At 39.1% G+C, this 12,527-nt stretch overlaps 1 protein-coding gene and 1 long non-coding RNA gene across 8 annotated transcripts in view; one reads left to right on the top strand and one right to left on the bottom strand.

Annotated features, from left to right (window-relative positions):
* Nucleotides 1-12,527, bottom strand: part of LOC140689269 (uncharacterized) — a 159,416-nt gene that overhangs the window by 18,943 nt on the left and 127,946 nt on the right. For 2 of the 4 annotated variants that reach the window (XR_012064153.1, XR_012064154.1), the window contains exons 5-7: nucleotides 4,984-5,057; nucleotides 3,070-3,183; nucleotides 649-792 (exon numbers count right to left, since the gene is read on the bottom strand). This is a non-coding gene — a long non-coding RNA (uncharacterized lncRNA). The remainder of the gene's footprint in view (nucleotides 1-648; nucleotides 793-3,069; nucleotides 3,184-4,983; nucleotides 5,058-12,527) is intronic. The other 2 variants (XR_012064155.1, XR_012064156.1) reach the window with 2 other exon arrangements.
* RSPO2 (R-spondin 2) overlaps nucleotides 1-12,527 on the top strand; it is a 148,431-nt gene that overhangs the window by 111,113 nt on the left and 24,791 nt on the right. The window lies entirely within an intron of this gene.

The raw sequence follows: 12,527 nt of genomic DNA, 5'->3' as shown, positions 1-12,527 counted from the left end.
GATTAAAACTTTATAGAAATCATTTGCATTTCTGGCCAGCGTCTGTTATAAAACACACACTTAACTTGGCTGGAGCCGTGAGACCTGGTGTTTTACATTTCAAGTTCCTTTTAGGCAAAACTCAACACTTGATCTTCGAAGCAGAAATGACCACCTCTGTGAAAATTTAAGAACTAGCCCTGAGCTCAGGAGAGAGTAGACTTAAGCATGAGAGGAAATCCCCTCATGGACACAGCTCTTTCGTCAGCCAGTTCAGTGGCAGAAGGAGGGGCTCCTTTCAGATTGTTTGGATGAAATTGAAGATTATGTTACAATAGCAAAATCAAAAGAGTCTGGGGGAGCTACAAGCTATAACGCTGAGGAGGCTGTGTTCTGGCGTGCTGACTTACGGGAGGCCAGTTTGGATCTGGATTAGAGATTTCATTAGTTATCTCTGGTCAAAAGATGATATGAGGCAATTGTAGTTTTTCTTAGGAAAGATACTGTTTAGAGAAAAACACTTACCTAAAACAGGCATTTTATTTGTAAAATGGCTACAGAAAATCAAGAATTGATTTTACTGCCAAGCTTGTAGCACATCCTGGACTCTGAGATTCTAGGTAGTCTTTTTTTCTTACTGTCTTGATAGGATGAAGGCATGTAACTTACTTGGCATCGTTTGTTCCGGTGTAGTTGAGCAGGTGCTACATGGGGTCAGTAACACGAGGAAGATCACAAGGAATTTTTAAATGTTACTTCTTTACTTGCAGCATTTCAGGCTGTGCTCTTGCAAATGTTCCCCCTTTTGAGTGACTGAACAGCAAAACAAGGAGAGTCACAATAGAGATAGCCTTAATGCTAATGCTACTTCAATTCATTTAAATTGCTGTTCTATATAACCATCCCATAATAATTTGTTAATCATTGTGCCCTTTGGTCTAGTAACTTGTTCAGTGCCCAACCCCCTCCGCTTCACTTCCCTGCTAAACAGTTTGTGATGGGTCAGCTGTACTACCAGCCCATCAGATGTATTCAGTTTTGGAAGCAAACACTTCGTGGTTGTTTAAGAATCCAAAGTATTCACATGGGGAAAGTGTGGGAGGTTTCAAGTTTCTGAAACATTCTGCAGAAAATGAAGTGATAACAGTTCCTGCCGGTGGCCATATGACTCAATAATAACTAGAAGGAAAAAAAATGTTTGTTTAGGCTTGGCCAGAGTGAATAACAAGAGTCGTAATCTTATTTTTGTGCACAAACATGTTTCCTTTCTCCACGATCCCTTTCCTCATCTTCTGTCGACACATTGGTCTTTCCTGAGACCTGGCTTCACTCTCGGACAGATGCTCAGGATGGATTTTGTGCTGAGTCAAGGCTTTGTTTTGATTCCTACCATTCATTAAAAACACAGTGACAGCAAAATCTCAGCTCTCTTGCCACAGTACAATGTTAGCCTGTGCTGTGGCAAAGTGTGGGGAGCGTGCGTGGTGCACGGTCAGAGGTCGATGCTGAGAAGGCTTCCGTTTTACTTCCATGACTTACTGCCTCAGTTCATCAAAATGCTTTTCTCTCAAAGATTTCAGGATACATTTGGCACCAAGATGTGCTAACATGAGCTTTTGTTATGTTTAAATTCCTTCTCAGCTTGGTTGGCCAGATCTTTATTTCATTTTGGTCTATAGGCACATCTGTCACCTGCCTCCTAGGAGGTTATGTGCCTCTTGAGAGGGACTCCTTTTCCCTGAACCTGTGCTTCGTGTTTAGCTTCCAAATACTTTTGACATTTCTAGAGCATGATCAGGTGTGCCACCCAATTTTCAATCCATTTGGTTGATGGGCTGGGGAGTTACGGTCTGTTTTATTGTATTTATTTATTTTCGCTAAGTGGGTGGGATATTATAGCTTTAATAAATGACCTTTTGTGCTGATACTGTTGTGGCCAGAGAGATTGTGTATTTTGAAAAGAAAACCTTTCATTTCAATATGTTAAGTAATTCTGCAGGAATTCATAAATAAAGGGTTTAAGATAATGTATTTTTGTGTGTTTCTTTTCTTTTGTTTTGAATTTTTAAATTGAAGTGCAGTTGATTTACAGTGTTGCATTAGTTTCTGGCATACAGCAAAGTGATCCAGTTATACATATACAGCTATTCTTTTTCAGATTCTTTTCCCTTATAGGTTATTACACGATAGCATAGTTCCCTGTGCTGTACAGTAGGTCCTTGTTGGTTATCCATTTTGTGTATGTAGTGTGTATATATAATCCCAAACTCTTTAAGTCATCCCTCTCCCCTTGTCCCTTTGGTAACCATCAGTTTATTTTCTATGTCTGTGAGTCTATTTCTGTTTTGTAAATAAGTTCATTTGTATCATTTTTTTTAGATTCCACATATAAGCAATATTATATATTTGTCTTTCTCTGTCTGGCTTGCTTCACTTAGTATGATAATCTCCACTACTCAACCATAAAAAAGAAAGATAATGTGTTTTAAGGAGCGTTCCAAGAGAAGTTGCCTGGGAAAATGGTGGGTAGTTGTAAACTGTCAAAAGGATAAAATTATTTGAACGTTTCTGGGTTAATTTTAATTTCTTACTGTTTTCAAGTTCTGAATTCATAAAGACTTTAAACAGAAGCAAAATATTGGATTTAATAAACTAAGAAATGTAGCAAAACTAAACTTTTTGTCATTGTGAAACTCCTGAGTCTATTAAATGTTTTATCTCTTCTAACTTAAAATTTAAACTCTAAAGGACACTAAATTTTTATGTTATAAGAATGTTGGCTGATACAGCACTACTAGACTGCAGTTTCAAGAATCCTATTGTGGACAGGTTCAGGATTTTAAGCACACGTGTAAGAAACATCAGTCTTTACGTACCGCATTCACTCATATTCTGTCTGTATGTGTATATACGACCAGGATGTGTATTTTCTTAACCGGTCTGCTGAAAATATGGAGGAGGACTCTCCCTTGTAATATGGGTCAAATCCATTTGATGAAATACCCAGTTACTAAAACAGAAAACTTTACAGAAGTCATGATGTAGCGCTGCAGGTTTACACATCAAGGGGTAGATATTTTGGTGTCTCACCTGTGAATTGTCTTCAGTTCCTTGATGACCTGGCATCTCCAGCTGATGTCAACCTGTTCCAGCCTTGATGCCACCACAGCTTGGGACTCCACTGCTGGCTACCTGCTCCATCTGCTATTTTTTTCAGCCCTCAAATGGTGAGAAGCAGATCAGCAAAGGAGTAAAGAGAGAAAAGGCTTTGCAGTTGGACAGTCCAGAGAATGTCTCCCTGGGACTGCCTCTTATTAACTACTTGTCCTTGGACACATCTCTGATGCTCTTGTTCTTTTTCATAAAGTGGGGACAGCTGATGGAGTCTTGGTTTGTGAGGCTTAAGGGAGAATGGATAGTGTCTGCACATGTCTAGGATTTCGTGGGTGTTTGTGGGTGTTCACCAGCTGCCCCTGGAGGGCTTTCTAGGATGCCAGAGAGCTTCAGGTTCCAGAAAGTAGTACTCTTGTTCCAGATTCCTAGCTCCTGCCCTTAAACACATAAACCTAGGTCCTTTATTCATGAGGTGTGAAGGGCACCATTCTGCATTCAGTAGAATACTATTTTGTGGCCCTAGTGCCTCAGTCCTGTGCCTTTGTGTCTTCTGATTCTTCCCACTTGCTTGGGCAGTTGTCTCTAAATTCCACATCTGGAGACCTGGTCATGTTTCCCCAGACCTTGACAATCTTCCCAGGGGGATAAGGACTTTTCACAAATCCAGGACCAAGCAGGAAGCCATGAGATTGCAAAACTCAAAGGTGTGAATATTTAGATTACATTAATTTTGAGCCTTATCTCATAAAAGATATCTTTTGTGTTATGTAATTTCTCAAACAAGCTTTAAAATGATTAGTTTGCAGCTTTACAGTACATAATTTTTGTGTATCTGGACATTTTCATACATATTCAAGTCTGAGTTATTGTGTAAAACATATATTAAATTACATATATAATCAATTTACATACAATGTTACATACAATATATAATTATATACCGTATATGTATGATTTGTGTACTCTTATGAATAAGAAGATGCTTTGCATATAATAATCCTATGTTTGTTTGTTTGTTTTTTTACCACACCTAAATTACAAAGTTGAGCACTTAGGATTTTCCTACATTTTGAGAGAATGTTTTCTTTTGTCAGCAAGGTTCCTGAACAAAAAAAGATCAGGATAGAAAAATCAATAGCACCTCTAGTCATAAATATCAGCCAGGTAACCATAAGCCATACAATATGGCATATGTTTGTGATGGGAAAGATTGTTGCACCCTCTACTCAGTCTCCAGTGCTGAGTAGCTCCTTGCATATATAAGTAGGGAGTCAGTAAACATAAAAAGTATTTTGGCAATTATTATTATAAATGTTCCTTATTTTGAGTTTCTTAGAATAGATAGAGTAGTAGAATTACTGTATAAAAGAATATGATTTTTTTAGCCAACATTCGTACTGCCAAGTGTCTTTCCAAAGCACTTACATGTATTATTGTGCTACCAGCAAAGCATGAATATCAGCCTTGCCACACCTTGCCAGAAGTACGTTTTACATTTTAAAACATAATTTTATTATTAATTTTATTATGTTTTTAAAATATTTTGTCTGTTTTCAATTATATTTGTTCATTAATGAGAGGGATCCCTCTTCCATGTCTTTATTTACCAGTTGCATTTCCTCTTTTGTGAACTGTTGTCATAACCTTTGCCCATGGTAGGCAAAGAGCATGTGCATTACTTAAAAAGCTTAGGGAAAATAGGAATGTAAAACATTATATGGTAATTTTATTTTTAAAGATGAGGTTCAAGACTTTCACAATGGCAAAGAGTTTTGAAATGATCATGGATACTTATGAATAGATGGTCAGGTCTAAGTATGAGATCTTTCATTTTTAGCTGGACTGAGATGAATACAAAGTTGTACTACAAATGCTGAATTTATAACCAACCTTCTGTGTTGTACAGTGATGGTTTTAGCTTCTCTCCTTGTCTTCTAGGCTTTCTAAGTCTTGAGTGGTGCCAGCTAAAACAAATAGAATCAAGGACATGTTAGCTTCTTTCTGAAAAATTGTTTTATGAAAATGAATTTTAAAATTTTCGTTCGAGGTAAAACTTTGCATATGTGCTCCCCCAGAAATCTGCTCATGAGGTTCAACATTTTTTAGAGTTGTTAATGTGGTACTACTTAAAACATTTTTTAACATAAATATGTATTTTTTATATGGATGATAAATTTGAGACCAGCATTTTTTATGAGCATAGAAGTAAGTGAAAGAGAATGGATAATTTAAATACAGGTATATTTCATATGAATATATATGAAATCTCTTTGGCCATTTTTTTTTCAAAAGTTGACTTATGTGAACTTAAGTTTACTTTTGTAGCAGGCCCAACGTGTGCATGGCCTTGGTTGTAATACTGGGAAAATTAAGCCATCTGATTTTTCATGTTGATAGTGACATGGTTCATTGAAACTCAGCCCAGGTGAGAGAGGCGTGTGTGTGTAGAAGGGGAGACTGCATTAGGCAGTGGTCCTGAGGGGCTGGTGTCATGGCTGTTGGTCTTCCTGTGACTGAACGACACACAGCAGGATAGGCTGGAACTTAGCCTCATCTTCTAGTCCTTCACACCCCCTGTTCCTGATTCAGTCTCAGGTCGAGGAGATCACAGACCAGGTGGACAGATGGCCTCACAATCTTAGCTGATTCCTCAGCCCAGTTTGAAGATGCTGTTACTTCCTTCTTTGAGCTCTTGCTCATTTGTCACAGTAGTTGTTCCTAATCTTGACGTCTCCTCCTCATGGCAGACAACTGAAGTAAAGCCCCTCACCTTTCTTCCCATCTGCATACTTTCAAATACCATACCTACTCAACTCGTATTTTCTACATGAAGTAGACAAACCTTTCGAGGCTGCTTCTGTATTCCTGAGACTCAGCTCTTCTCCTGAAGGACCTTATTTCTCTGTTATAACCTTTTCTTGATTATTTTCACCTTCTCAGTGCTTTTGTTACCCCAACCCCTGACCTTCACATTTCTACCTTGTGATCCCATTTGCACTTCAAATTTTAAAAAGTCTAAAATGACTTCTGATTCTCCTTTCAAACAGGCTCTTCCACCAACTGCACTATATTAGAGGCTGGCATCACCTCCCTGCTCTTCTTAGCCACAACCTGGCAATCATCCAAAGCTCCTCTGTTATCCTTCTGTTCCATATCCACCCAGTCACCAGCTTCACTGGATTCTACCACCTCAACAATCCACTGCCTACTCCCTGTCTTGTCTCAGTCTTACACTGTCTTTGCTTTCCCCACCTTGACTACTTTATTGGTCTCTTGACTGCTTTTTTTTTTTCTTTTTCAGAACTAACTCTAGAAGTGTACCTATGTAGAATGTGAGAGTAGGACCTTTTATTTCATCCAGGTATTACCTTGAAACAAACATGTACCTTTATTAAATGTTGCTGAAATTTCTGGGTTAACTATTATTTACTGTTAATCTTTTTTTTAAAACGCATATTGCATTTATTCTATTAGTGAAACCTCACTTTAAATTTTCAACCTACATCGTGTTTCATAGTAGTCGTTAGTTCTAGTTTTATGTAACTGGACTTCTGCAAATTTTATTCTATATTACTTTTCTATTTTTAGTACAATATTTGTTTCTGTGATTTGACACCAAAAAATGATTCAGTGAGTTTTGCAAGCACCAAGCATCCAAACATAAGTAATGAAGAGTGATAACATTCATGTGTTTTGACAGCATTTAAAGGGAAAATAAAGGAGGCTTGTGTCACAAGTGTGCTGCAGGTCTCAAATTACCAAGGGCATTACTGGACTTTGGCTATCTCAGAGCCACAAGTACTGCAAAGCTATGATTTGGAGAATATGTGAAGAATAAAGACCCACTTTATATTAACATTTCTTTTTACTATAAAGGAAACAGCATTAACTTGAAGAGAGTTAGTTTACACAAAGTAACTCTTGTCCATTGTTGGTTCCAATTTTTAGTGCATGATTAGTAAGAATTATTAAGTAGTTTAAATCTTAAACTTCTGTCTGTAATTAGCTTAATTTCATGTCACAGTTTTTTGTGGGAGCCATCTAAACGTTTTCACTGGCAAAGTGCTATTATGTTTCCAGCCTGGGTAGAGGAATGCTGGATTTTATGTATGTCCTGAAACAAATTAGCAATTTGGTTAAAACAGCTGCCTACATGATGAGAAACAAATTGGATTATAAAATCCTACTTGGTAGCTTAGCATGTCAGTTAGTGAAGTTAGAATTTGAACCATATCTTACAGTCATGGGATGAAAAATGACCCATGGTGGTCAAGCTCAGTCTGGTAAGAGGGTCAGCCTCAGTATCTGGCTCTGCTGCTGACCCAGGGAATGGTGTGTGTGCCCTCTGACAGCAGTCCAGGGTCTCCAAGTGGGAGATCAGAGTTGTATTTTTAATAAGGCTTTACTGAGTACCTGTCAAGTTAGACGGCTTATTTAGGGATGAAGCAACATCCTTCAGAATCATTATGAAACCAAGACTACTTAATTGTCCAGCACTGCTGCTTCTTACTCAGCGGTGTGGTTCAGTGGTTCAGAATGCATCTGCCGATCATGAAAAATCCTGGTGACAATGTGGGGTAATGCGGGACACGTGTTAGGTCGGATGTCTGAGTGGACTTAATGGTGTTCACCAACCACAGTCTAGCAGTGGAAGGATCCCTGCTGCTTCGGGACTGGGGGATGGTGGGAAAGCGCTACAGGTAGAGGGACAGAGATCCAGCCAGTAGAGCTTGTCCAGTGTAAATCCTCTTTTATCTCCATCTTTCTTTCAAGGCTGGTTTCTTATATTCACATCTGCTCTAACTCTTGGAGCACTTACGTAACCAGGTAGTACAACATACTGTTTAAGAGTAAAAGCTTTGGACTTTATATCCTGGCTCTTTGACCCACGACCTTTGTGCTCTTTGCAGTTGCTTCACTTCACCAACCTTTAGTTTCCTCATTTGTGAAAGAGTAATACCTAGCTCAAAAGTTGTAACGGATACTAAATGGATCACTACGTGTGACATGCCTGGCGTAGTACCTGGGCACATATTGATGTTAACTAATAATGAGGTTGATGATACAGTCCATTTAAAGAATACAGACAGAGCTGTCTTCATGGTGCTCAGCTAGAGAGAGGACCTGGACCAGGGACAGCACATCAGAATCACCCAGATGGCTTAAAATAGGTCGGAAAATAGATACCTAGATTTCGTCTATAAATATTATAGCTGAACTGGGGCCGTGGAGTCTCCACCAGCAGCACTGTTTCGTCCCCAGCAGCTATTTTTGCCTTATCGCTTCTTTAGACATCAGAGTTAAGAGTATAGACAGAATTGCTTTATGTTTCCCTTTATAGTGGGAAACCTCTTTGGGTAGGTGGGAAGAATTGAAGAAGAAAAGCAGCCAGCGAACAGATGAAATTTATCTGTTCTAAGTTCCCTATGACTTACCCTAGATGGCTGTATGATGGGGGAGAGAATGAGTTTTAAAGTGTCCTTTAGAGACTTTGAAAACTTAATTGAATGTTTCTACCTTGGCAAAGCTGAACCCATTTATCTGCATAATCTCCTCAAGCTTGGAGTTATTGAAAAATTTTTGTCTTCTCTCTCTATTCTTAGCCGAAAGCAGTTTGCACGTTATTTGCTCGCTTGGGTGCTGTTCTGCAAGTTCATGAATTTAAAGCTTGTGAGGGAGCCAAGCCACAGGACCTGGCTGCCTTTCAGCTGCTAAACAGGGGGCATGGCACTTGCCATTGGTCCCCAGCTGAGAGCACTGTGGATGTAATTTCTTTTTGGTCAACATCCATCCCGGAGTGAATTTCTCTCCTCCACACATTTGTTTTCCTTTGGGTGTTTTCCTCTTGTTGCGTGATCCTCACTTTGTTGAACATAAGTACTTCTGTAGTGTTACTTATCCTCTCAAAACAGAGAAAAATTACTTTTGCAAAGCTGTTTAAGCCAGAGGAAGTAACGTAAATCCCATCCAAACCAGCAGTTACCATCCGTCAGAAGTGGGAAGAGCAACTCCTGATGTAAGTCAGAACACCAGCGGTCGGTGGCGTGACTGAGCTGGGACAGCACAGTCGACGGGCTTCCAGCAGCGTCGGCGTGTGGTCCAGCGTCCCCTGTGGCCTGGCTGTGAGTTAGGCTGTTTCATGCGGCTGGTTTGAGGAAGGCTAAGGAGAGCTCTTCTTCCTCCGTCTCATTTGTAGTCTTTTTTGTTCTCATCATTATCACCACCACCGCCGCCGCCACCAACATCTCCAGTGCTTACGACATGTAATGAACTGGGCTAAAGCTTTACTTTCTTGCTCAGTCATAACACCGACTTGATCTGGTGGGAACAATGATTTCTCGCAGATTGAAAATGAGAAACTGAGAAGTTACTAGCTCTGAGGCTTTGGATAAATTGAAGTGGCGAAGCTAAGATTTACACTGAAGCTCTCAGTCTCCGAAGAGCATGTTCTCAGCCCCCTATGCTCTGTTGCTTTCCTGAACTACGATGATGGTTGGAAAGCATATACTTGAGGAACTCACCACTTTTAAATGTTCCGTACGTAAAAATTGGGAATGGCGTTTCTCCCAGTTCCGTTACTATTATATAATGTAAGTACCTCTAGGAAAGAGAATCAGAAGGTTAGGCTAGAAGCAGTGCTGGAGAACTCTTTACAGAATGTGGCAAGACTAAATTTTTCGTTTCTTGTTTAAAATGAAGATACTTCAAAAGAATAGGCAGTGTTTACATAAAGCGCATTATTTATGCAAACTTTCTCAGCTAAGCAGTACATCTGTTAACTATATACTTGAAAAAGGGGTAATAAAGGATGGTCTAATAAGGTTTAAAGAACATAAAGATTATATGAAACCTGGTGGCCAACTATTTTTCTCTGTGAAAAACTGTACTTATAGAACCACAGAAGAGAGTCTGGAATTCACATAATCAAGAGCTCCTCGTTACTTAAGGTTATTAAGAATACTTAAGTTTTCTCTTGGGTCTCTCGAGTGCTTTTTCCAGGATAAATAGGTTTAGATGTATTTTTAAGGCAAATGGATGTAGTAGACGAGCCCTCAAAGTCCTGTCCAGCACTGTGACAGTTTTTGGTGCACAATTAATTATTCTGGTTGGTTAGATTTTTAGAATTTGACATTTGCCACTGGACTTGAGAGCCGTTCTCAGTCATGGAAACTTTAGTTTTAGTATTTGAACATATTTAGGACTAATGATCAATGGCATCTGATTTGAATGGTACCTACATGGATTTGCCTTTGCTACACCCCTCCTGTCTGCTCCCCAAAGTCCTTATAAGGATGGAATGGATAACATTGTAACCTAAAGCCAATAGGCAATGTGCCATCAGAATCCAGGCGGAAGTTCCAATAACTAAAATCCAAAAGGTCCATATTTAAAAACATAAGTGGAGGGTTATTTACATTATGCTTCTGATGACTGTGTCCACCTGAAAGCTAGAAATGCTTTCTCCATTCCCAGCCGCCTGGTCCCTGGGTCAGAAATGAAAGTTGTGTATCAGTTAGAAAATTGGACAGATAATCTTTTGTTATATGGCCTCTGCTTTGTAACAACAGAATTATAACTAATAGTGAATACTTATATTTCAGATATTGTATTAAATATATTAGCTCATTTAATTACTACAGTCATTGTATAGGTTAGAGTCTGAGTTATTCCCAGTTTCCAGATGAGGAAATAGAGGCACAGAGATGATTGATATTAGCTGTGTGGTTTGAGCAAGTTGAAGAATGGAGGCAGAATTTGAATCTAGACTGTCTGGCTTCAGGCTTGTGCTCCTAGTGGCAGGGTAAAGCCAGATTCTTCCTTCTTACATCTTTCTTGCTAAAACCTATTAGTATTGCTCTTCTTACAAATATTCACCAACTTCCAGAAAACAAATGCATAAGAATGCACATCATGTTCTGGAAAGTGTGGTTCCCTTAAGTGCTGTAAATCAGGGGGGTGATGGGAAGAATCCTGATGGAGCGATTGTTAAAGATTATAATTTAATGTGTTTCCCTTCAGTGTGTCAGAAATCTGGACAGTCGTTAAGAGAAGATTCCATTGTAGTTCAGCGTAGTCACTGCAGAGAAAAGATGCCTGAACATTGGATTAGGTTGGGGGCTGGGCAAATCAACTGCTATTCGTGAGCTGGGATGAATTTGGCATTGAATCAAAGCCCAGATGAGCAGAGAGAGAAGGTCCAAAGGTGGTCCCGGCAATTCATCTCTTAAATCTCAGACTTTACTTTTTTTTTTTTTTTTCGATGAACAAAATGAACTTAGGGAATAATTACTGTAGAATAAGAGGGAAATCATTCTAAAACTTAGCAAAGTTCAGATTCTTGATATTGTGGTATTATAAGCAGAAGAAAAATGTAGGGGAAAAGTTTGTCCTCAGTAGGATACAGGAAAGACATAATATTCATAAAATAGGTTAGAAAGCAATAGTAAACAGGCCGAGATAGAAGGACAATGTGGTCAGTTTAAAAGAGAGGTCAAGTGAGATAAAGAATTGAAGGCAACCTAAGCATAAAGTAGTTAAAGTAAAATTTTCATTGGGGACTGTTGAGTACAGACTTGATCATGTGGAAAATAGAATAATGATACAAAGGAAAACCTTGGGAAGCTGATAAAATTTTAGCAGATAAGGACAAATTGCTAAAAATTATGATGGAAAAGATGATAGATATTAACAATAAAAACCTTTTGAAAAATGGCCTCTGTTTATAGAGCCAAAGAACTCACTATGTGAAAGAGAGATTCACATATAGTCACAGCCTGGCAAAAATGTTGAATAAAAAGGATGAAAGAGAAAATTCTTCTGGCATCCATAAAGGAAGTACTTTACATCCAAAGGACAAAAATCAAAATCAAGCTGTCCTCAGACTTCTAGTTTTGGTGTTTAAAGAAAAAAGTATTGGAAATAGCATCTAGGTTTTGAAAGGTGAATAATGTAACTCTATAATCTTGTAAACTTAGCCAAGTTGTCCTTACTGATAAACCATGCTGCCTGGATTGTCACTATTGGAATATTTGCTGTAGTGTCTTGCAAAAAATTTACTCCAAATTTATGAATCAAACCCGACCATACTTGGTTCACATGCACTTGCCATTTCAGTGCTGTGACTCTGACAAGGAGGATGTGCAGTGCATTTCAGTCTCACCTCTGCAGTCCTCCTGATGTGACGGTGTATCCTCTGGTTATATATTGCTGCATGACAAACATACTCAAATGTACGAGCTTAAAATCAAGAATCACTGTTTCGCGTGGGTCCGAGAGCACACAGGTTGCAGCTGGGGGGCCCTCACTGGGGGCACTCATACCACTGTGTCAGCTGACCGCTGCAAATGATCTGTCTATAGGCTTTTGACTCCTGGGCTGGCGTGGTTGGAGCAGTGGGTGTTGCTTGAGCATCTCTCTACATAGTCTCTATGTGT

This window comes from Vicugna pacos, chromosome 25, assembly GCF_048564905.1.
Source record: "Vicugna pacos chromosome 25, VicPac4, whole genome shotgun sequence".
Taxonomy (NCBI): domain Eukaryota; kingdom Metazoa; phylum Chordata; class Mammalia; order Artiodactyla; family Camelidae; genus Vicugna; species Vicugna pacos.
This window is presented reverse-complemented; position numbering and strand designations above follow the sequence as displayed.